The 24,178-nt window shown below is 43.0% G+C and overlaps 1 protein-coding gene across 3 annotated transcripts in view; it reads left to right on the top strand.

Annotated features, from left to right (window-relative positions):
• The first annotated feature begins 23,069 nt into the window (after positions 1 to 23,069).
• The window catches only part of LOC6505477 (calcium/calmodulin-dependent protein kinase type II alpha chain), a 99,166-nt gene continuing 98,057 nt past the window's right edge, over positions 23,070 to 24,178 (top strand). The window contains exon 1 of one of the 3 annotated variants that reach the window (XM_014904421.3): positions 23,070 to 23,856. The gene's annotated coding sequence lies outside the window, so the exon portion shown is untranslated. Of the gene's footprint in view, positions 23,874 to 24,178 lie in introns of all 3 variants that reach the window. The other 2 variants (XM_014904424.3, XM_032455891.2) reach the window with 2 other exon arrangements.

The raw sequence follows: 24,178 nt of genomic DNA, 5'->3' as shown, positions 1-24,178 counted from the left end.
TCTCGCCACCTTCGCATAGTCCACTTGTACCGGGACTGCCTTCCGCACTTGTGGCTCCATGCTCCTCATGCTCTTCATTTCTGGCACTGCCAGACTTTGGATGAGCTTTTCCGATTCGCTCACCGCTCTCTGCCTCGGCGTGGTCCTCTGCGCGAACTTCTCCTCGAATCCCCGCGCGACCACCATCACTTCATCCTCCTTTCTTTCGTCGGCCCACCTTGCCACCAGTGCCCTCATGATCTCCACGGTTCCATCCGCTGCGAGACCGAGCTCTCTGCACACTTCGCACAACTCTTCTTTGCGAAGCGCGTAGATCCAGTTTTTCCTCCCCATCTTGAAGCAGTGTTACTCCTAGACTCTAAAGGAATCACGTAGTTTGGGCGCCAGGTGTAACGAACTGTTTTGCTATGTTTTGCTCGCAACAAACGCCGCGGCTAGCTCACAGAGGTTGAGGGTACGTTCCACCGAGCCCAGAAATAACACGTTATTGCTTCTTTTCAAATAAATACCCTTTATTGTAATTAATTTACAAAGCAATAAAGAGAATCTCACCGGCTGTCTGGCTCAGCCGACCGACCGCTCGCCCTCCCGTCGATCCCCGATCCCCACTCCGGGTTGGTGCCAATACGCACGCCCTCCCAAAGCTTGCGCCCGGCAGGTCGTGCGGTCTTGGTGCCTGGCGCCGAAACGGCTCTCGGTTCCCTTCGTTCGGACTCTCGGACTCTGGTTGCGGGGTCTTTGTTGCTGCTTGTCGTCTTCTGCTGCCGCTGCCTGTCCGTCGCTGCTGCTCCCTCGTCGTCGCTGCTCTACGGTTGCCGCTGCTCCCTCGTCGTCGCTGCTATGCTGCTGCCGCTGCTCCCTCGTCGTCGCCTCTGCCGTTGCTGTTTCTCCGTTTGGGGTGCCGTGGACTCGGAACCTTTGGCTTGCCTGGATTTGCCCTTTCGCCGTGGCCGGCACCTAATCCGTGTTAACAGACCGAGTGGCTCACCTCCCAGGCATACGCCGGGCAGGATCTGCTCCTCGCTGCTTAGCGTCCGGATCAGGGCACGAAGGGCCTTCCTACCCTACAGGACACGCCCCCGGTCGCGTTCGCCACTCGCCTCCAAACACCTGCGTGCCTACGCCCCGCAGGATCTATGGTAGGCCAGAGGTTTGGGCGTCGCGTCTCCTTTGACTCCAGGTGGTCTGCTGTGCATACGCTCCAACGCCTGGATCAGGATTCTCTTGACTTCCCGGGGTGTCCCTGCCTGGTTTCACTATTGGGCTTGAGTTCCCGGGTTGGCTATCGCTCGCGTTACAGGATCACACCTGGATCGAACGGTCAGGAGCAGACAAGGCGTACGCCAGGCTGATCCGTCGTTGCCGCCACTACACCAGGATACCTGTCGTGTCCGGGAATAACTCCACCCGACTCTTTTACCCTTGGGCCTCAGCTTTGCCGCGGATCCTTGATCATTTTCCCCTGATTCCTTGCTCGATTCGATGCGCGTACCGCCGCCGGACTTACCCACAGGGGGTCCTTAAGCTGTTTTCGTATATCCTTGCTCACTCGCTTTAACAGCCCGCACTTAGGACTGTCGGACTTACCCACGGGGGGTCCTTCAGCCTGTACTCCTAACTCTTCAAGGAAGCTTTCCAACTTGAATGGCAGACTTACCCACGGGGGGTCTTTCACTCACTCTCCCAGCTTCCCTAGAAGACTCGGCCTCGATTCGCTCCAGGGGCCCTCCTTATATAGTGCCAGAGGCGCCCGTTAATCCTTGCGAATCCACTTCCTGCCGTTAATCCTCCGCTCCTTCACTTTCTCCATTAGCTTTCTCCAAGCCCGCCGTCTTTCTATCGGCGGGCTTTCTTTTTTGTTCCCCCCCGATTGCCCCGTTTGGGCCTCCGATCCGCATTATTTTTGTGCCGGTCATCGGACTTCGTCCCGATACCCCGCGATCCCCCCCTGGACATTCAAATGCATTTCTGTGTTTTTGTGCATTTTGTAAACACAGCTGCGCGGTTCCCCGCCGTCCCCGCTGTTTCCTATGACCTTCGAGCGCGGCCGCGGAGGCCCGGCCGGGACCGTTACGTTCCACGGTGACTCCTCTTTCGCCCTCTTCCGTGCGCGACGCCGCGCTGGTTCCTCTTGCCCCCGCTGCTGCCCCCGCATGCCGTCTGTGCTCGACGCATTTCTCCCTTGATACCTTTCTCTTCTTCCGTATTTCTAAACACAGCAGCACTGGCCCATCCGACGCTGCAGTGCTGACTTGAATGTTCCCCCCCCCGGCCCTGCGCCAGCTCCTCCAGCGCGATGATCCCTCAGGGGGTAAATCTTTGCTACAGCCCTTCTTGAACTTCTCGATGCTTCTTCTAGCTCGGCCGATCTTTCTTATTCCGTGGTTAAAACACCAAAAGAACGCTGCTATCACGCGGTTTTCTAACCTACGCTTTGCCAGATCGACAAAGTCCTCCAAGAAATGCTAAATAGGGTCCTACTATGCGATCGGGCTGCCAGGTAGGCTGATTCACCGCACCCCCCCCGGGTTGCCACCCCTGTCGACCTATCGCCGACGTTACAATCGTAACCTGAGTAAACTGCATCCGGCGGCGAATACAACTCTTATAACATTTTGCGTTATGCGCACTATTCAGTTACCGAGCGTTTTCGGGAGCTTTATTTAATGTTCCAAATTTAGGCTTAAATAAAAAACAAGGACCTTTATATTTCGATGTATAATTTCAATTTTTTTAAATGATTTGGTTTATATATAGAACATATGTATGCGACTGCGTAGGGTTGACGACCGAATTAGAATAATAGACGCGAGAGCGCGGCTCAACGCTTGATGCTGCGGAGCGACCGGGAGATACCGCGAGAGAGCGAGACAACGATAGCGCATGACGGCAGATGCAGGTGACCGATCGAATGCGCGAGAGCGGGCGACGCAAATAGAGGCAAAGATAAAGAAAAGATAAACAAGCGGCTGCTTGACCCGACATACTCCGCCCGTAGGAAGATGAGCTTCCAACAGCATCATTCCAGGCAGCAGGCACAATTTGTTGACTGCCCGCCTTGTAGCTCCAGATGCCGTCAGCAGCGCTCCGTCATCGTCGTCTTCAGGTCAAAAAGCGGCTTCACATCCGCACTGAGTAATATATGACCTATCACACTAGGCACCACTCCCGGCCAGACGCTTCTTCATGTGCTGCTCGAAGTGACGACGGTGTCTGTAATATTTCTCCTTCTCGCTGAGCACTTCGCGAAGGCACTTGTTCTTTGGCTTGGAAACAAAACTGAGATGAGACTTCACCTTCACCATCTCCGTCTGAGGCTGGACGAGCAACTCTGACTGCTCAGTTACCATGAGGACCTTACCATCGTTAGGGCCTCCGCCTTCTCAAACAATCCAACCGAAATGAGTTTTTTGGATGGAGGGCAAACCAGGAGTCAGTTAAATTTGTCCCACAAAAAGCAGCTCAAAAAATAATCCAGCTCCAATTAGCAAATCAACTGGCTGAAGCTGCTAAAAATAAGGATCTGCTAGCTCTATATTGGCGGGAATTTTCCAAGAGATGACGTCCAGTGCAAAATTGGCTGAAGGCCAGTGATGTTGGGGGCGACGAGCATTGGGATTGCTAGCTGACTTGCACGAAAACCCATTTTTAGAGAACCCTGCTCCTCCTATACCGGATACAGTCACCGGAGTCCTTATCTTCCGCAGCTACAGCTGGTCCGCCAGCCTTGAAGTGTCTAGATGCACCTGCGAGCAGTAGATCTTCGAAGCGGTTCCTAACCAGAAAATTGGCAGTGGCTAGCAACACCTCATCACCAAAACGATCTTTAGCGACGAGAAAATTGACGGTGGTAGACGCTGAACCAGAAACAGCGTCGCTAGATGTGGAAACCTCGGGAGGGAGGTCTTGGCCTTGAGCTGGCGAATTGCCTGCGTCCACACGCACGCCAGCTTGATGCATTACAATGCCGAGATAGGTGTCCAGATCCAAGGCACTTACGTATTAAATCCAATCGCCTAACTTCGCCTAAACGATCATCAGGCGACATGCTTAAAAACCTTGGGCAGGAGTTTATTACGTGAGAATGGCCATCACAGATCGTGCATGCGGAAGAGTTTAAGATCACAAACGCAGAGTTACCTGGATGAAAGGGTCAACGTCGTCCTACCGCAAAGTTTGGTACATGTGATGTCGTCGGCAAATCCATGCTCTCCAAACTCCGACACCGCTGCTCAAGGAAACTGGCGATAGACTCCCAAGTTGGAATGGAATCTAAGGAATCCGAGTCAGCTTGCATTTCCTTCCACTTACACTGCGTGGCATCATCAACTTTCTGCAACAGCAGCTGCTTCGTTGTGCTCATGCTTGCCAAGGCTCGCATATACCAATTAAATTTGGCCGAAAGCTCGCGAAGCCTCGTCGCCGATGCGGATTCTACGGCCCTCAGATGCATTATCTCATTAACATGAGCTTGAAAAATAAGTCTGCGATTTCTAAACCTTTTGTTTAGCAGCTCCAATCATAATTTTTGTCCGTGAGCTCCAACGATCCAACAGTCTTCAAGGCAGATTCACGAAGGCAAGACCGTAACCGTTGAAGCTTCTCGACCCGACCTTTGAATGGGTTTGTGTTCCGCATAACCTCCACTAAAAGTGGGATGTGGCCAGCTCTTTGTGTGTGTTCTTGAAATCCGCGACGATGCCTTCCAATTCGCTAAACCGCACATTTATTGGAAACTTGTTCTCTGATTTCAAGGAGGACAGCAATCCTTGAAGGTCCTCAAAAAGAACAACTGCACTTTGGCTCAGGAATACGTTCCTTTCAGGAGAGGCACACGCGAAAAACGGATTCATTTTCGCAAAAATTTTATTTAGTTCGTTTATTTATTGTCAGTATTGTAATATTGTATTGAGCGATTGTAGCACTCTGCAAACAGCGTATGTATGTGTGTCATCAGATGTTAATATTGCGCGCACAAATCACAAACCGAATTAAGTTTTTTAATGTTTTAATTTGTTTATGTTTATATATTTTAAGCTGCGCAGCTCAAATTTTCAATGGAAAGTAATTCAACAAATTATTTTCATTCCTAAGCACAATCACGTCGGGGTTCACCAATGTTCAGTTACCGAGCGTTTTCGGGAGCTTTGTTTAATGTTCCAAAACTAGGCTTTAATAAAAAACAAGGACGTTTAGATTTCTGTGTATGATTACAATTTATTTAAATGATTTGGTTCATATAATATATAGAACATGCGCATAGAAAATGCGTATAGAACATGCGTATAGAACATGCGAATAGAACATGCGTATAGAATTAGAATAAGAGACGAGGGAGTGCGTCTCAACGCTTGATGCTGCGGCGCGACCGAGAGATACCGCGAGAGAGCGACACAACGATAGCTCATGACGGCAAATGCAGATGACCAATTGAATGCGAGAGCGGGCGACGGGAATAGAGACAAAGATAAAGAAAAGATATATAAGTTAATTAAATTATTACCGGCCAAACTTTCCGGCGGCTGCTTGACCCGACACACACAGTATTTTACGTGAATTTAAGAGTCAAGTCTTGATTTTCTTTAAATTTCATAGGTACCATGTATACCTAGGTTAGTGACTTGTCCCACGGGGAAGTCCATTGATCGATTATACGAACAGGTCCTATTTTTCTGACGGGAGCAACAGTCTAAGTAGGTTAGTTTTAAGTACCAAAAGATGATCCACACGTAACGAGGCGATTCACTCTGTATTCATAACTGTCCGATTCACAATTGTCTTCATTTTGTGAGCCGGTGATCTTTTATAAGATCAGATAATTGTGGCTTTACTATGATAAGCTGGTCAATGTTAATAAAAGTTCGTACAATAACGTCGTTGTTAAAGAAAGAACATGCTAGGTACTAGTTCGGGGTTTGCTTACCCAGATCGCTTAGGTTTCTGCTTTTGCTCGCCCTGGTCAATCAGTCATTCTTACCGCTGATATTGCTGATTTCGGTTTCTGTCCTGATTCCAGTGAACTCTAGCGCCGTCCATTGGAAAACGTTATTCACGCTAAGTGTGCCGGGTCACGGCCTCAGTTTTTGATGCCATTGCTTGTCGGATGTCGTGCCTTTCAAGATGACGTTCTTAAAACTGACTAAGAGTGGATTAAAAGATTAGCAGCTTTCACAAAATCAATAGCCAACTCTGTGCGCTTGATTCACAGATTAGAAATCTTCAGATACTTAATGTGTGTCCAAAGCCTAAGAAATCCGCTGTTTGTGGTGTGCTTGTGGCGAATAATATACAGCTCAGTCGACAATATAGCGGCCGATAGCCGTTTATATTGCTTCTCTATATCTCAGTATAATCGATCAATGAACTTCCCCGTGGGCATATGTATCAAAAAAACCACATTAGAAATTCGTTCCTTATGAATTAGCATAAGGGTACTGCTCCCGCCTAATGGACCATCAGAGGAACATCTAAGCGAAACAAAACTAACACACACCGGCGGCCGGTCAACTTTCACAGGACCTCAATCCCTTCTTCCTCGCACATCAACCGCAGCCTGACCACATCGAGCTTTAAATCAATCCTTCTATAGGCTTTGACTACGACTACGGATCTACAGTTTTTACCGCGAGTCCAAGTTTGACGAACATTTGGTGACCCCGATGTGGTTCTGTTCTTTACGATTGCGGGTACAATTTTGCGAAGTTAGCGACAACGTAGACATTGAAGATCCCATACCAAATTGGAAGCAACGAACCTTTTGGTATCAATGACGATAGCATATCGGAGCTAGTTGACCTTTTTGGAAATTCCATGGTCCTGTCGCAAACTCGTTTGAATCTTGAAGAATAATTTGCGCCCACATATTAGGCACACGATCGTTAATGTCGAGATATAAAACTGTTCAGGTATTGGGAGAAACTAGCAGAAGCCGAGAAGTCTATTTAGATGAGGTCAAGAGGATGCACTCGGATACGAAACCTAGTCCATTCAAATGAGATTTCAGCAGAAATCTCAGATTTCAACACAAGATTTGGAGGATCGAATAGATGCAGAGATGCAATCACGGTGCGGTGCGGAATGGGGCGGATCGCTGGATGGGATCAGGATAAAAAGTCCGGGGCCGGGACGAAAGCGGGACATAAAAAAAGAGTCTTAAAAGTCCGAAAAAACTAGGAGGGATAGGCTGAAGGAACCCCCGTGAGTAAGTCCGACAGTCTTATAGTCAGGTGCGGGAATAAAATCGAGTGTGAAAGGATCCGTGGCGCCGTAATACCGAGCCCAATTCAAGCCCAACTTAAGCCCAATGGAGAAACCGATCGGGGACACCACAGACCAGTCTGGAGACTCCTTATCCAGGCTCGCTGGTGCGTATGCACAGTGATCACCCAGATTGAAGGAGCCGCGACGCCTAATCTCTGGTCGGCCAAAAATCCTGCAGGGCGTAGACTTCCGGTGTGAGGCGTCGGTGCATCCGGTGTGAGTAGTGAACGGAACTGTGAATGTGTTCTGAGTGGAGGGGAGGCGCTTCGTGACTTTTCCGGCTGCTAGGCACCGAGGATGCATATCTTGCCAGGCGTATGCCTGGCACCTGTGTCGGCGACCAACAAGGATCAGGTGCGGAATCACCACAGTAACAGGTCAACGACAGCGACGACAACAGGAGCAGAAACTCTGCAGACACGCAGGGAGTGGCGTAGAGCCAACAGAGGCCGAAAAAGAGATCCACGCATGCCATATCCTGCCAGGTGTATGCCTGATAGGTATGTATATTGGCGACCAATCCGGAACGGCGACTGGTGAACGGCGGGATTATAAGCGTTGACGGTGGATCCGCAGAAAAAGCCGGATTAGCAGCGAGGATCTGGCGGAGAGCAGACTGCGGTAAGAATGACAGTTGAAATCTGTACATTGAATAAAGGAGGCGTTAGTGAAAAGAAAGCGATCTGTGTTATTTTTAGGTAGCTATTCGCAGCAATAGTTGCCACCAAAACATTTTGTTCCAGTAATATTGTATTTATTCATTTACTGATGCACGACTTTTACTTGGGAATTGACTTTTGGAAACAGCTATCCGCAGCAATAGCTGCGAGGAAATACATTTCGTTCCAGTAATATTGTATTTATTCATTTACTGATGCACGACTTTTGCTTGGGGATTGACTTTTGGAAACAGTTCGTCTCATTTTAAGACGCACTTAGCGGTCTTGGAAGATCTGGCTCTGCATTTAAGGAGAGCAGTCCTTACCATAAACATCAGATAATCATCGGTAATGGAACGATACGTACAGACTCGGATAAAGTAGGGGCCATTAACAATTTTCCGATTCCGACAACCCTTCGAAGGTTAAGGAGCTTCATGGGACTCTGTAGCTGGAATAAAAAGTTTGTTCCTAATTTAACGAACCAAATGACCAAGAAGCGCAAATTTTCGTTGACTCGTTTCGTTGAGCTTTAAGAGCCTTTAAAAACTTAAAAAAGTGTTTCACGGAGGTAGCGGTTTATTGCAACCCCGATTTCTCCAAGCCTTTTGCCAAATATTGCGATGCAAGCAAGACTGAAATGGGATTTTGTTCAAGTCTTCGAGGAGGATGGCGAACATTTCATTGCTTTCGTGTCAAACGAGTCTACATACAAAATTCGGTGACTTTCTTTTTATTTCTATTCGTGGAAGAAAAAACTCGAATTTTAAGCATTATTTAGAAAGCGTATACTAGCAGGAAGCAGCCTGGTAAGATCCCAATTTTGTGCAACGCTCAGTTACCAATTAGTCGGATTGGCTGACTTGGTACTGTAAGCAGCAACAGCGGATTGCTTCGCATTTACAGAATCCCTTTTTCACCAAGGCATCCAGCACCAACAGCGGATCAGCGGATTGTTCCACTTTTACAAAGATTTTTACGCTCAAAATCTCATTGAATTTTTTGTGTTGTTCAGTCGCAGAGAAGCGCAACTATGAGAATGAGATTATGAGCGTAAAAATGAGCGAAAGGATGAAAGTAAGATTCTCCCTGGGGCCTGTCAACAGGGAGTTGGAAACAAAACTGCGATGAGACTCGAAGCCCAGTTTTTGGATGGTGGGAAAACCAGGAGCGATCGACCGATGAGTAAAATAATCCAGCTCCAATTAGCAAATCAACGGGCTGAGGGGGGTGTAAATGAAATGAGGATCCGCTAGCTGAAGGTTTTGGGCCAAAATTGGGCTGAATGTGATGTTGGAGGCTACGATCGCTGTTAATTGCGCCAAGTAATCAGAGCATTGGGATTCCAAGCTGACTTAAACGATCCTCAGGCGACAAGCTTAAAAACCTTGGAGTTTATTTTATTACAGATCATGCATGCGGAAGAGTTTAAGATCACAAACGCAGAGTTACCTGGATGAAAGGGTCAACGTCGTCCTACCGCAAAGTTTGGTACATGTGATGTCGTCGGCAAATCCATGCTCTCCAAACTCCGACACCTCTGCTCAAGGAAACTGGCGATAGACTCCCAAGTTGGAATGGAATCTAAGGAATCCGAGTCAGCTTGCATTTCCTTGCACTTACACTGCGTGGCATCATCAACTTTCTGCAACAGCAGCTGCTTCGTTGTGCCCATGCTTGCCAAGGCTCGCATATACCAATTAAATTTGGCCGAAAGCTCGCGAAGCCTCGTCGCCGATGCGGATTCTACGGCCCTCAGATGCATTATCTCATTAACATGAGCTTGAAAAATAAGTCTGCGATTTCTAAACCTTTTGTTTAGCAGCTCCAATCATAATTTTTGTCCGTGAGCTCCAACGATCAAACAGTCTCCAAGGCAGATTCACGAAGGCAAGACCGTAACCGTTGAAGCTTCTCGACCCGACTTATGAATGGGTTTGTGTTCACCATGGTCGAGAACAGTGACCGGAATTCAAGCCACTCCGCATAACCTCCACTAAAAGTGGTGTGGCCAGCTCTTTGTGTGTGTTCTTGAAATCCGCGACGATGCCTTCCAATTCGCTAAACCACACATTTATCATCGCCTCCGGAAACTTGTTCTCTGATTTCAAGGAGGACAGCAATCCTTGAAGGTCCTCAAAAAGGACAACTGCACTTTGGCTCAGGAATACGTTCCTTTCAGGAGAGGCACACTCGAAAAACGGTTTCATTTTCGCAACAAAAATTTTATTTAGTTCGTTTATTTATTGTCAGTTTTGTAATATTGTATTGAGCGATTGTAGCACTCTGCAAACAGCGTATGAATGTATGTCATCAGATGTTAATATTGCGCGCACAAATCACAAACCGAATTAAGTTTTTTAATGTTTTAATTTGTTTATGTTTATATATTTTAAGCTGCGCAGCTCAAATTTTCAATGGAAAATAATTCAACAAATTATTTTCATTCCTAAGCACAATCACGTCGGGGTTCACCAATGTTCAGTTACCGAGCGTTTTCGTGAGCTTTATTTAATGTTTCAAAACTAGGCTTTAATAAAAAACAAGGACGTTTAGATTTCTGTGTATGATAACAATTTATTTAAATGATTTGGTTCATATATAGAACATGCGTATAGAAAATGCGTATAGAATTAGAATAAGAGACGCGGGAGTGCGTCTCAACGCTTGATGCTGCGGAGCGACCGAGAGATACCGCGAGAGAGCGAAACAACGATAGCTCATGACGGCAGATGCAGATGACCAATTGAATGCGAGAGCGGGCGACGCGAATAGAGACAAAGACAAAGAAAAGATATACAAGTTAATTGAATTATTGCCGGCCAAACTTTCCGGCGGCTGCTTGACCCGACACACACAGTATTTTACGTGAATTTAAGAGTCAAGTCTTGATTTGCTTTAAATTTCATAGGTACCATGTATACCAAGGTGAGTGACTTGTCACACATACCCACGGGGATCGATTATACGAACAGGTCCTATTTTTCTGACGGGAGCAACAGTCTAAGTAGGTTAGTTTTAAGTACCAAAAGATGTTCCACACGTAACGAGGCGATTCACTCTGTATTCATAACTGTCCGATTCACAATTGTCTTCATTTTGTGAGCCGGTGATCTTTTATAAGATCAGATAATTGTGGCTTTACTATGATAAGCTGGTCAATGTTAATAAAAGTTCATACAATAAGGTCGTTGTTAAAGAAAGAACATGCTAGGTACTAGTTCTGGGTTTGCTGACTCAGATCGCTTGGGTTTCTGCTTTTGCTCGCCCTGGTCAGTCAGTCATTCTTACCGCTGATATTGCTGATTTCGGTTTCTGTCCTGATTCCAGTGAACTCTAGCGCCGTCCATTGGAAAACGTTATTCACGCTAAGTGTGCCGGGTCACGGCCTCAGTTTTTGATGCCATTTCTCGTCGGATGTCGTGCCTTTCAAGATGACGTTCTTGAAGAGTGGATTAAAAGATTTGCAGCTTTGACAAAATCAATAGCCAACTCTGTGCGCTTGATTCACAGATTAGAAATCTTCAGATACTTAATGAACGTCCAAAGCCTAAGAAATCCGTTGTTTGTGGTGTGTTTGTGGCGAATAATATACAGCTCTGTCGACAATATAGCGGCCGATAGCCGTTTATATTGCTTCCGTATATGTCAGTATAATCGATCAATGGGCTTCCCCGTGGGCATGTGTATCAAATAAACCACATTGGAAATTCGTTCCTTATGAATTAGCATCAGGGTACTGCTCCCGCCTAAAGGACCATCAGAGGAACATCTAAGCGAAACAAAACCAACACACACCGGCGGCCGGTCAACTGTCACAGGACCTCAATCCCTTCTTCCTCGCACATCAACCGCAGCCTGACCACATCGAGCTTTAAATCAATCCTTCTATAGGCTTTGACTATGACTACGGACCTACCGTTTTTACCGCGAGTCAAAGTTTGACGAACAATTGGTGACCCCGATGTGGTTCTGTTCTTTACGATTGCGGCTACAATTTTGCGAAGTTAGCGACAACGTAGACATTGAAGATCCCATACCAAATTGGAAGTAACGAACCTTTTGGTATCAATGACGATAGCATATCGGGGCTAGTTGACCTTTTGAAAATTCCATGGTCCTGTCGCAAACTCGTTTGAATCTTGAAGAATAATTTGCGCCCACATATTAGGCACACGATCGTTAATGTCGAGATATAAAACTGTTCAAGTATTGGGAGAAACTAGCAGAAGCCGAGAAGTCTATTTAGATGAGGTCAAGAGGATGCACTCGGATACGAAACCTAGTCCATTCAAATGAGATTTCAGCAGACAAGGGCAGACTCGTAGCAGCAGCTAACAGTCTGGGGCCGGGGCGAAAGCGGGACATGAAAAAGAGTCTTAAAAAAAATCGAGTGTGAAAGGATCCGTGGCTCCGTGATACCGCAAAGCGAATCGGGGACACCACAGACCAGTCTGGAGACTCCTTATCCAGGCTCGCTGGTGCGTATGCACAGTGAACACCCAGATTGAAGGAGCCGCGACGCCTAATCTGTGGTCGGCCAAAAATCTTGCAGGGCGTAGACTTCCGGTGTGAGGCGTCGGTGCATCCGGTGTGAGTAGTGAACGGAACTATAAATGTGTTCTGAGTGGAAGGGAGGCGCTTCGTGACTTTTCCGGCTGCTAGGCACCGAGAATGCATATCTTGCCAGGCGTATGCCTCGGAGCTGTGTCGGCGACCAACACGGATCAGGTGCGGAGTCGCCGCAGTAACAGGTCAACGACAGTGACGACAACAGGAGCAGAAACTCCGCAGACACGCAGGGAGTGGCGTAGAGCCAACAGAGGCCGAAAAAGAGATCCACGCATGCCATATCCTGCCAGGTGTATGCCTGATAGGTATGTATATTGGCGCCCAATCCGGAACGGCGACTGGTGAACGGCGGGATTATAAGCGTTGACGGTGGATCCGCAGAAAAAGCCGGATTAGCAGCGAGGATCTGGCGGAGGAGCAGACTGCAGTAAGAATGACAGTTGAAATCTGTACATTGAATAAAGGAGGCGTTAGTGAAAAGAAAGCGATCTGTGTTATTTTTAGGTAGCTATTCGCAGCAATAGTTGCCAGCAAAAACATTTTTTTCCAGTAATATTGTATTTATTCATTTACTGATGCACGACTTTTACTTGGGAATTGACTTTTGGAAACAGCTATCCGCAGCAATAGCTGCGAGGAAATACATTTCGTTCCAGTAATATTGTATTTATTCATTTACTGATGCACGACTTTTGCTTGGGGATTGACTTTTGGAAACAGTTCGTCTCATTTTAAGACGCACTTAGCGGTCTTGAAAGATCTGGCTCTGCATTTAAGGAGAGCAGTCCTTACCATAAACATCAGATAATCATCGGTAATGGAACGATACGTACAGACTCGGATAAAGTAGGGGCCATTAACAATTTTCCGATTCCGACAACCCTTCGAAGGTTAAGGAGCTTCATGGGACTCTGTAGCTGGAATAAAAAGTTTGTTCCTAATTTAACGAACCAAATGACCAAGAAGCGCAAATTTTCGTTGACTCGTTTCGTTGAGCTTTAAGAGCCTTTAAAAACTTAAAAAAGTGTTTCACGGAGGTAGCGGTTTATTGCAACCCCGATTTCTCCAAGCTTTTTGCCAAATATTGCGATGCAAGCAAGACTGAAATGGGATTTTGTTCAAGTCTTCGAGGAGGATGGCGAACATTTCATTGCTTTCGTGTCAAACGAGTCTACATACAAAATTCGGTGACTTTCTTTTTATTTCTATTCGTGGAAGAAAAAACTCGAATTTTAAGCATTATTTAGAAAGCGTATACTAGCAGGAAGCAGCCTGGTAAGATCCCAATTTTGTGCAACGCTCAGTTACCAATTAGTCGGATTGGCTGACTTGGTACTGTAAGCAGCAACAGCGGATTGCTTCGCATTTACAGAATCCCTTTTTCACCAAGGCATCCAGCACCAACAGCGGATCAGCGGATTGTTCCACTTTTACAAAGATTTTTACGCTCAAAATCTCATTGAATTTTTTGTGTTGTTCAGTCGCAGAGAAGCGCAACTATGAGAATGAGATTATGAGCGTAAAAATGAGCGAAAGGATGAAAGTAAGATTCTCCCTGGGGCCTGTCAACAGGGAGTTGGAAACAAAACTGCGATGAGACTCGAAGCCCAGTTTTTGGATGGTGGGAAAACCAGGAGCGATCGACCGATGAGTAAAATAATCCAGCTCCAATTAGCAAATCAACGGGCTGAGGGGGGTGTAAATGAAATGAGGATCCGCTAGCTGAAGGTTTTGGGCCAAAATTGGGCTGAAAGTGATGTTGGAGGCTACGATCGCTGTTAATTGCGCCAAGTAATCGGAGCATTGGGATTCCAAGCTGACTTAAACGATCCTCAGGCGACAAGCTTAAAAACCTTGGAGTTTATTTTATTACAGATCATGCATGCGGAAGAGTTTAAGATCACAAACGCAGAGTTACCTGGATGAAAGGGTCAACGTCGACCTACCGCAAAGTTTGGTACATGTGATGTCGTCGGCAAATCCATGCTCTCCAAACTCCGACACCTCTGCTCAAGGAAACTGGCGATAGGCTCCCAAGTTGGAATGGAATCTAAGGAATCCGAGTCAGCTTGCATTTCCTTCCACTTACACTGCGTGGCATCATCAACTTTCTGCAACAGCAGCTGCTTCGTTGTGCCCATGCTTGCCAAGGCTCGCATATACCAATTAAATTTGGCCGAAGCGGATTCTACGGCCCTCAGATGCATTATCTCATTAACATGAGCTTGAAAAATAAGTCTGCGATTTCTAAACCTTTTGTTTAGCAGCTCCAATCATAATTTTTGTCCGTGAGCTCCAACGATCAAACAGTCTCCAAGGCAGATTCACGAAGGCAAGACCGTAACCGTTGAAGCTTCTCGACCCGACTTATGAATGGGTTTGTGTTCACCATGGTCGAGAACAGTGACCGGAATTCAAGCCACTCCGCATAACCTCCACTAAAAGTGGTGTGGCCAGCTCTTTGTGTGTGTTCTTGAAATCCGCGACGATGCCTTCCAATTCGCTAAACCACACATTTATCATCGCCTCCGGAAACTTGTTCTCTGATTTCAAGGAGGACAGCAATCCTTGAAGGTCCTCAAAAAGGACAACTGCACTTTGGCTCAGGAATACGTTCCTTTCAGGAGAGGCACACTCGAAAAACGGTTTCATTTTCGCAACAAAAATTTTATTTAGTTCGTTTATTTATTGTCAGTTTTGTAATATTGTATTGAGCGATTGTAGCACTCTGCAAACAGCGTATGAATGTATGTCATCAGATGTTAATATTGCGCGCACAAATCACAAACCGAATTAAGTTTTTTAATGTTTTAATTTGTTTATGTTTATATATTTTAAGCTGCGCAGCTCAAATTTTCAATGGAAAATAATTCAACAAATTATTTTCATTCCTAAGCACAATCACGTCGGGGTTCACCAATGTTCAGTTACCGAGCGTTTTCGTGAGCTTTATTTAATGTTTCAAAACTAGGCTTTAATAAAAAACAAGGACGTTTAGATTTCTGTGTATGATAACAATTTATTTAAATGATTTGGTTCATATATAGAACATGCGTATAGAAAATGCGTATAGAATTAGAATAAGAGACGCGGGAGTGCGTCTCAACGCTTGATGCTGCGGAGCGACCGAGAGATACCGCGAGAGAGCGAAACAACGATAGCTCATGACGGCAGATGCAGATGACCAATTGAATGCGAGAGCGGGCGACGCGAATAGAGACAAAGACAAAGAAAAGATATACAAGTTAATTGAATTATTGCCGGCCAAACTTTCCGGCGGCTGCTTGACCCGACACACACAGTATTTTACGTGAATTTAAGAGTCAAGTCTTGATTTGCTTTAAATTTCATAGGTACCATGTATACCAAGGTGAGTGACTTGTCACACATACCCACGGGGATCGATTATACGAACAGGTCCTATTTTTCTGACGGGAGCAACAGTCTAAGTAGGTTAGTTTTAAGTACCAAAAGATGATCCACACGTAACGAGGCGATTCACTCTGTATTCATAACTGTCCGATTCACAATTGTCTTCATTTTGTGAGCCGGTGATCTTTTATAAGATCAGATAATTGTGGCTTTACTATGATAAGCTGGTCAATGTTAATAAAAGTTCATACAATAAGGTCGTTGTTAAAGAAAGAACATGCTAGGTACTAGTTCTGGGTTTGCTGACTCAGATCGCTTGGGTTTCTGCTTTTGCTCGCCCTGGTCAGTCAGTCATTCTTACCGCTGATATTGCTGATTTCGGTTTCTGTCCTGATTCCAGTGAACTCTAGCGCCGTCCATTGGAAAACGTTATTCACGCTAAGTGTGCCGGGTCACGGCCTCAGTTTTTGATGCCATTTCTCGTCGGATGTCGTGCCTTTCAAGATGACGTTCTTGAAGAGTGGATTAAAAGATTTGCAGCTTTGACAAAATCAATAGCCAACTCTGTGCGCTTGATTCACAGATTAGAAATCTTCAGATACTTAATGAGCGTCCAAAGCCTAAGAAATCCGTTGTTTGTGGTGTGTTTGTGGCGAATAATATACAGCTCTGTCGACAATATAGCGGCCGATAGCCGTTTATATTGCTTCTCTATATCTCAGTATAATCGATCAATGAACTTCCCCGTGGGCATATGTATCAAAAAAACCACATTAGAAATTCGTTCCTTATGAATTAGCATAAGGGTACTGCTCCCGCCTAATGGACCATCAGAGGAACATCTAAGCGAAACAAAACTAACACACACCGGCGGCCGGTCAACTTTCACAGGACCTCAATCCCTTCTTCCTCGCACATCAACCGCAGCCTGACCACATCGAGCTTTAAATCAATCCTTCTATAGGCTTTGACTACGACTACGGATCTACAGTTTTTACCGCGAGTCCAAGTTTGACGAACATTTGGTGACCCCGATGCATAGTGGTCGGGCTTGTATGGAACCGCGGCCATAAATACTTCTAGGTGTGCTATCGCTATGAAACTTTCACCACAAATGAAAAGAAAAGTATTATAAACATATTATAAAAAAATTTACCAGATCGTACCACTATATCCTATAGCTTCCATATAACTGATTGATCGGAAATGCCGAAACTTTGGTGTTTTTTAAGTTAGAGAGTTGAAACTTTTCACAGATGTTATATTTTTCTAATCTACAAAATTTCATAAGGATCGGGCGACTATATCCTATAGCTGCTATATAACTAATTAATCGGAAATGCCGCAACTTTGGTGTTTTTTAAGTTAGAGAGTTGGGAGTCTCCACAGATGTTATATTTGGTCAAAATATCTAATCTACAAAATTTCATAAGGATCGGGCGACTATATCCAATAGCTGCCATATAACTGAACCATCGACAGTGGTTGGGCTTGTATGGTGCCGCGCCAAAAATATTTCTAGTGGCGATATCGCAATGAAATTTTTTCAAAAAATCTATAAAAGTATTCTAAGCACACTGTAAAAAATCGTATCGTATAGCTTCCATACAAACCAATGGCGCGATTTTTCATAAAATTATTTTTTTTCCAATACTAAAATTAAATATTTGACCTTTAAATACAAGCATTAAATTGTAATCCCTAAGAAGTTTTACGTAACTATTAAGTTGAGGGAAGTCTTACTATTAAAAAAACAAACTAAATATTGATGTTTACTTATATTTGTATAAAGAAAGAGTTATAAGACTTCATCAACATAAAATTCTGTAAGCCCTCTTTGCTGCACCATACATTAAAAGCATATAAACGTGAGAAAACACACTTATAAGAAGAACTTAATAAAGTTTAAAGCAATGGAATAAACAAAAAATAACTCAAAACTATTATATGCAAATCTATTAATTAACACAAACTCAAAAGACGAAGGACAAAGCAACAGAACAACAACCCCACAAGCGAAAATAAATTTTTGTAGTGCAAAACTGAACCTTAAAAAGTTAAGAGGGTGTTAGAATTTTCACGATTGTAAGCACATCTGCAAATTTCTGCAAAAAAAATTTACACATTTATTACCTTTAGAGCCAGACGAACACATTAGTATATAACTTAATTGTGGCATTTCGTGGCATCACAACTAAAACTTTAACTAAACATGAAAAAGACGTTCAAAAAATAGACAAAAAACATGTATTTTTTCAAATTAATATAACAAGAACAGTTTAACATGTACGATTTTCTATAATATCTCAAATTTTAGAAAATACCTTATACTTCAAAATCCATTACAAATATTTTAAATTTGGATACGTAATAAATGATCTGACCACTTCAAAGTTCGGTTTTGTTATGAAAAATTCGCGATGCGCGCAAGCTGCGCTGTGAAAATAAACACCTTCACTCAACTTCAATTCTATTTTTTAGAAGAACGGTTAATTTTCCGGACAAACCTAGTAAGCCACAAAGAAGTTTGGACAATTTAGAAGCGATTTGTTTACTTTTCCTATATTTTTGTTGTTATGACTTTTTTTATTTTTGGCCTATGGGCGCAACCACTGTGCGATGTGGTTCTGTTCTTTACGATTGCGGCTACAATTTTGCGAAGATAGAGACTACGTGACATCGAAGATCCCATACCAAATTGGAAGCAACGAAGCTTTTGGTATCAATGACGATAGCATATCGGGGCTAGTTGACCTTTTGGAAATTTCATGGTCCTGTCGCAATCTTGAAGAATAATTTGCGCCCAGATATTAGGCACACGATCGTTAAGTCGAGATATAAAACTGTTCAGGTATTGGGAGAAACTAGCAGAAGCCGAGAAGTCTATTTAGATGAGGTCAAGAGGATGCACTCGGATACGAAACCTAGTCCATTCAAATGAGATTTCAGCAGAAATCTCAGATTTCAACACAAGATTTGGAGGATCGAATAGATGCAGAGATGCAATCTCGGTGCGGTGCGGAATGGGGCGGATCGCTGGATGGGATCAGGTGCCCTGCGTAGCAGCAGCTATAAAGTCCGGGCCGGGACCAAAGCGGGACATAAAAAGTCTTAAAAGTCCGACAATGAAGAAGAAAAGTTTCCTTGAAAAAACTAGGAGGGTTAGGCTGAAGGAACCCCCGTGAGTAAGTCCGACAGTCTTATAGTCAGGTGCGGGAATAAAATCGGGTGTGAAAGGATCCGTGGCGCCGTGATACCGCAAAGCGAAGCGTGGGAACTCAAGCCCAATGGAGAAACCGATCGGGGACACCACAGACCAGTCTGGAGACTCCTTATCCAGGCTCGCTGGTGCGTATGCACAGTGATCACCCAGATTGAAGGAGCCGCGACGCCTAATCTCTGGTCGGCCACAAATCCTGCAGGGCCTAGACTTCCGGTGTGAGGTGTCGGTGCATCCGGTGTAAGTAGTGAACGGAACTGTGAATGTGTTCTGAGTGGAAAGGAGGCGCTTCGTGACTTTTCCGGCTGCTAGGCACCGAGAATGCATATCGGCGTCGGCGACCAACAAGGATCAGGTGCGGAATCACCGCAGTAACAGGTCAACGACAGCGACGACAACAGGAGCAGAAACTCCGCAGACACGCAGGGAGTGGCGTAGAGCCAACAGAGGCCGAAAAAGAGAGCCACGCATGCCATATCCTGCCAGGTGTATGCCTGGTAGGTGTGTGCGTCCAATCCGGAACGGCGACTGGTGAACGGCGGGATTATAAGCGTTGACAGTGGATCCGCAGAAAAAGCCGGATTAGCAGCGAGGATCTGGCGGAGGAGCAGACTGCGGTAGGAATAACAGTTGAAATCTGTACATTGAATAAAGGAGGCATTAGTGAAAAGAAAGCGATCTGTGTTATTTTTAGGTAGCTATACGCACTGATGCACGACTTTTGCTTGGGGATTGACTTTTGGAAACAGTTCGTCTCATTTTAAGACGCACTTAGCGGTCTTGAAAGATCTGGCTCTGCATTTAAGGAGAGCAGTCCTTACCATAAACATCGGATAATCATCGGTAATGGAACGATATGTGCAGACTCGGATAAAGTAGAGGCCATTAACAATTTTCCGATTCCGACAACCCTTCGAAGGTTAAGGAGCTTTATGGGACTCTGTAGCTGGAATAAAAAGTTTGTTCCCAATTTAACGAACCAAATGACCAAGAAGCGCAAATTTTCGTTGACTCGTTTCGTAAGTTTTAAGAGCCTTTAAAAACTTAAATAGGTGTTTCACGGAGGCAGCGGTTTATTGCAACCCCGATTTCTCCAAGCCTTTTGCCAAATATTGCGATGCAAGCAAGACTGAAATGGGATTTTGTTCAAGTCTTCGAGGAGGATGGCGAACATTTCATTGCTTTCGTGTCAAACGAGTCTACATACAAAATTCGGTGACGTTCTTTTTATTTCTATTCGTGGAAGAAAAAACACGAATTTTAAGCATTATTTAGAAAGCGTATACTAGCAGGAAGCAGCCTGGTAAGATCCCAATTTTGTGCAACGCTCAGTTACCAATTAGTCGGATTGGCTGACTTGGTACTGTAAGCAGTAACAGCGGATTGCTTCGCATTTACAGAATCCCTTTTTCACCGAGGCATCCAGCACCAAAAGCGGATCAGCGGATTGCTCCACTTTTACAGAGAATTCGGACCGCATCAAGTGGAGCACGTTGCATCGACGGCTTTTATAGAATCCCAATCGCATAAGTATTTAAAAGAGGTCTTTTTTTTAGATTTTTACGCTCAAGATCTCATTGAATTTTTTTTGTTGTTCAGTCGCAGAGAAGCGCAACTATGAGAATGAGATTATGAGCGTAAAAATGAGCGAAAGAATGAAAGTAAGATTCTCCCTGGGTCAGTCACAAGAAAGTTTTGCGTTCAGTTTTCGTTGTATAAAATGAGAAGTCTATATGTTATAAGTGGTAAGTGGTATTACCTAATTATTGTGAATTAATGGATCTGACTTTGAATGTCAAAATAACTATAGATATAGATTTGAGTTTTAAGTCCTTTGTGCAAGGAACATGAATTTTGAAGTTGATTTATTTTATTAAACGAATTTAAAATAAGCTATACAGTAGGTTTTTAACCTAACTCTCCAGATGATTCTGTGGTCGTAAGAGTATCCAAAGGAGTCATCTTACCAAAAATGCTAGATAAGGTGATCAAAGGAGATGACATCTGCAACACATATCCGAAAATTATCTGCACTCCCTTTTAACTTTTCTTCTTCCTTTCCCGGAACTAATTTACGGTCTCCATTTTCTTGTCTGGATTTCCAGTTTATTCGATTTCGTATGCCTTCACTTAATTTATATATTTATTAAATAAGAGTCAGAATTCGTGAAACCGATCACTAAAAATGAGTCGGTTTTGTTTTTCAAATTAAATGTGGTCAATGTGTAGCTCGTAAGCAGTAAAAGTAATTCCCAAAATATAATTTCCAAAAAAAATTTATTATGCTAGTTATTGACATAAACAATTTCTTGACATTTTTTTTTCGTTTCGCTATATCTCATAATCTATTCGCTCAAATGGAATGAAATTTTCACAGCTTTTTACTATTTTGTCGTAGTTTATAATGAAATTTTTGTCAAAGCGAATTCTTTTTTATTTTTTTATTTATAAATGTTTATTTAAACAAAGTTTTTGCAAAATATCGTTCTGGAGCATCAAAAATTCTGAAAAAAATTATAAATATTCTATAGGTCTTATTTATTAACATATAAAAATTTCAAAGTGTGCGGATTTTTTTGTTCAGAAGATACGATAGTTTGAACTTAGCGCTGCACGCGTAGCGTCTTTGAGTGCAAGCGCTAGCACTAAACAAAAACTCTTAATTTCATGACCGCCCTGGAAGTAGTGTGTGCTAGCGCTTGCACTCAAAGACGCTACGCGTGCAGCGCTAAGTTCAAACTATCGTATCTTCTGAACAAAAAATCCGCACACTTTGAAATTTTTATATGTTAATAAATAAGACCTATAGAATATTTATAATTTTTTTCAGAATTTTTGATGCTCCAGAACGATATTTTGCAAAAACTTTGTTTAAATAAACATTTATAAATAAAAAAATAAAAAAGAATTCGCTTTGACAAAAATTTCATTATAAACTACGACAAAATAGTAAAAAGCTGTGAAAATTTCATTCCATTTGAGCGAATAGATTATGAGATATAGCGAAACGAAAAAAAAATGTCAAGAAATTGTTTATGTCAATAACTAGCATAATAAATTTTTTTTGGAAATTATATTTTGGGAATTACTTTTACTGCTTACGAGCTACACATTGACCACATTTAATTTGAAAAACAAAACCGACTCATTTTTAGTGATCGGTTTCACGAATTCTGACTCATAATAATACGCCTTTGCTAGATCTGGACTAAAAAGAGCACTTCAACTTTAACCGCCGAGCTGAGCCGGAAACTAAAGCGTAAATTTATACGGAGTAATTCAGCAATACATCTGGTCAATTTTGATTAAAAAATCAGAAAGTGCTAAGCAGGGGATATAAAATATCACCCTAGAAACAGTACACCATAGAAATACTTTAAGAGACATTTCCTATCAATCAGTTATATGGCAGCTATAGGATATAGTCGACCGATCCCGGCAGCTCCGACTTATATTCTACCTGCAAGGAACAGAAGGATGTGTGCAAAGTTTCATCTCGATAGCTCTAAAATAGAGAGACTAGTTTGCGTAGAAACAGAGAGACGGACAGACGATCCGACGGACAGACGGACATGCTTATATCGACTCAGGATGTGATCCTGATCAAACATATATATACTTTATATATATGTATATCCCTCCTTCACTGCGTTGCACACTTATGACCAAAATTATAATACCCTCTGCAGGAGGATAAAAATCTTTAATGCAACAATGCAGAAAGCCTCGGAAAATTCCTTTTAATTACACTAAAACCAGATTGCATCTCATCGATTTTTACTGATATATGCGTAAATGTTTATGGGTTGAAACATTCCACAAAGTTGCGCTGAATCATCTAATTAATAAGATGACTCAACGACAAATTATTGCAGTAAGAACGAAAACGAAAATTTCGGTAAGATGTGTTCTTTAATCAAAATTATATATTCTTCACACAGAAGTCTTCCCGAAAAATAGTCAAGTAACAAAATTAAACTTTTCAGGATAATTTGCGTTTATTAAAATTTGTCCGCTACAGATGCCCTATAACAGCAACAGCGCAATTAGTTCATAATTGGCTAAAAGGATCAACATGATTATCTGACAAGCGAATAAAATTAAACCAGAACATTATACAGAAGTCCTATTTATTAAATCCATGCAGACAATCCCCGATAATGATACTGACAAAAAAAGGTACCTAATAAAAAAGTTACTTAGTTATGTGAAACATAAAGAAAATACATTGGGTAGTAATCAACTTGGGACATCTGGCAAGCTTATTCTTTTTAAGGTATATATTTTTAAAAAATTTATTCATTTCCGTTGAAAAATTTAAATCGGGTACGAAATATTAAAATATTCACGCAATGTACATATAGGTATTCCTTTCTAAAAAGGTTCATATTTTGTTTAGGTTTGGAATGAATAATTTCAAAAATAAAACTAATAATTATCATAAATGGAAAATTGAGATACAAATATATTTTACTTTCGATTATGTTAAAGCCACAACAAAATTTTTGCATACAAAATGTATACGTTGAGCAATGAGTTTCAATGCACACAATTGTCCAATACTGACGGGTAGAATATTTTTAATGCGCAGACTCCTTGCGTGGCTTGTATAAAATATGGACTTTCGAGCACAAATTTTCAGTTCGAAAATGAGTGAAAAAAGTTAGCTGAAAGCTTTTATTTTCGGCTACTCCACTAAACTAGACGACGCCGAAAAATCTTCTGCCAGTATTGAATTTGTTTCTCAATCCAGTGGACGTTCTCGAAATTGTTGTAACTATTCGCGTAGTGTACTCCTATTTTGCTAAATACATACATACGTACATAAATATATGTATAAAATATATACATATAAAAAATAAATAAAATATAAAAATATTTATATATACATATATATTTACAGATTTTGAAAAAACATATTTTCCATATGTACATATGTATACATATCCACTCTTATCTTATTAAGCATAATTTATATAAGTATATTGTATGTACAAATAGAAGTTAGCCCAGTTATGAACATTTCGATTTGGACTTTTCTATGTGTAAATTTATGCACATATGTACATATGTTGAGTGTTAATTAGACAAATAA

This window comes from Drosophila ananassae (genome assembly GCF_017639315.1).
Source record: "Drosophila ananassae strain 14024-0371.13 chromosome 4 unlocalized genomic scaffold, ASM1763931v2 tig00000054, whole genome shotgun sequence".
NCBI lineage: Eukaryota > Metazoa > Arthropoda > Insecta > Diptera > Drosophilidae > Drosophila > Drosophila ananassae.
The sequence above is the reverse complement of the archived record's forward strand: the minus strand, read 5'-3'. Positions and strand labels throughout refer to the sequence as shown.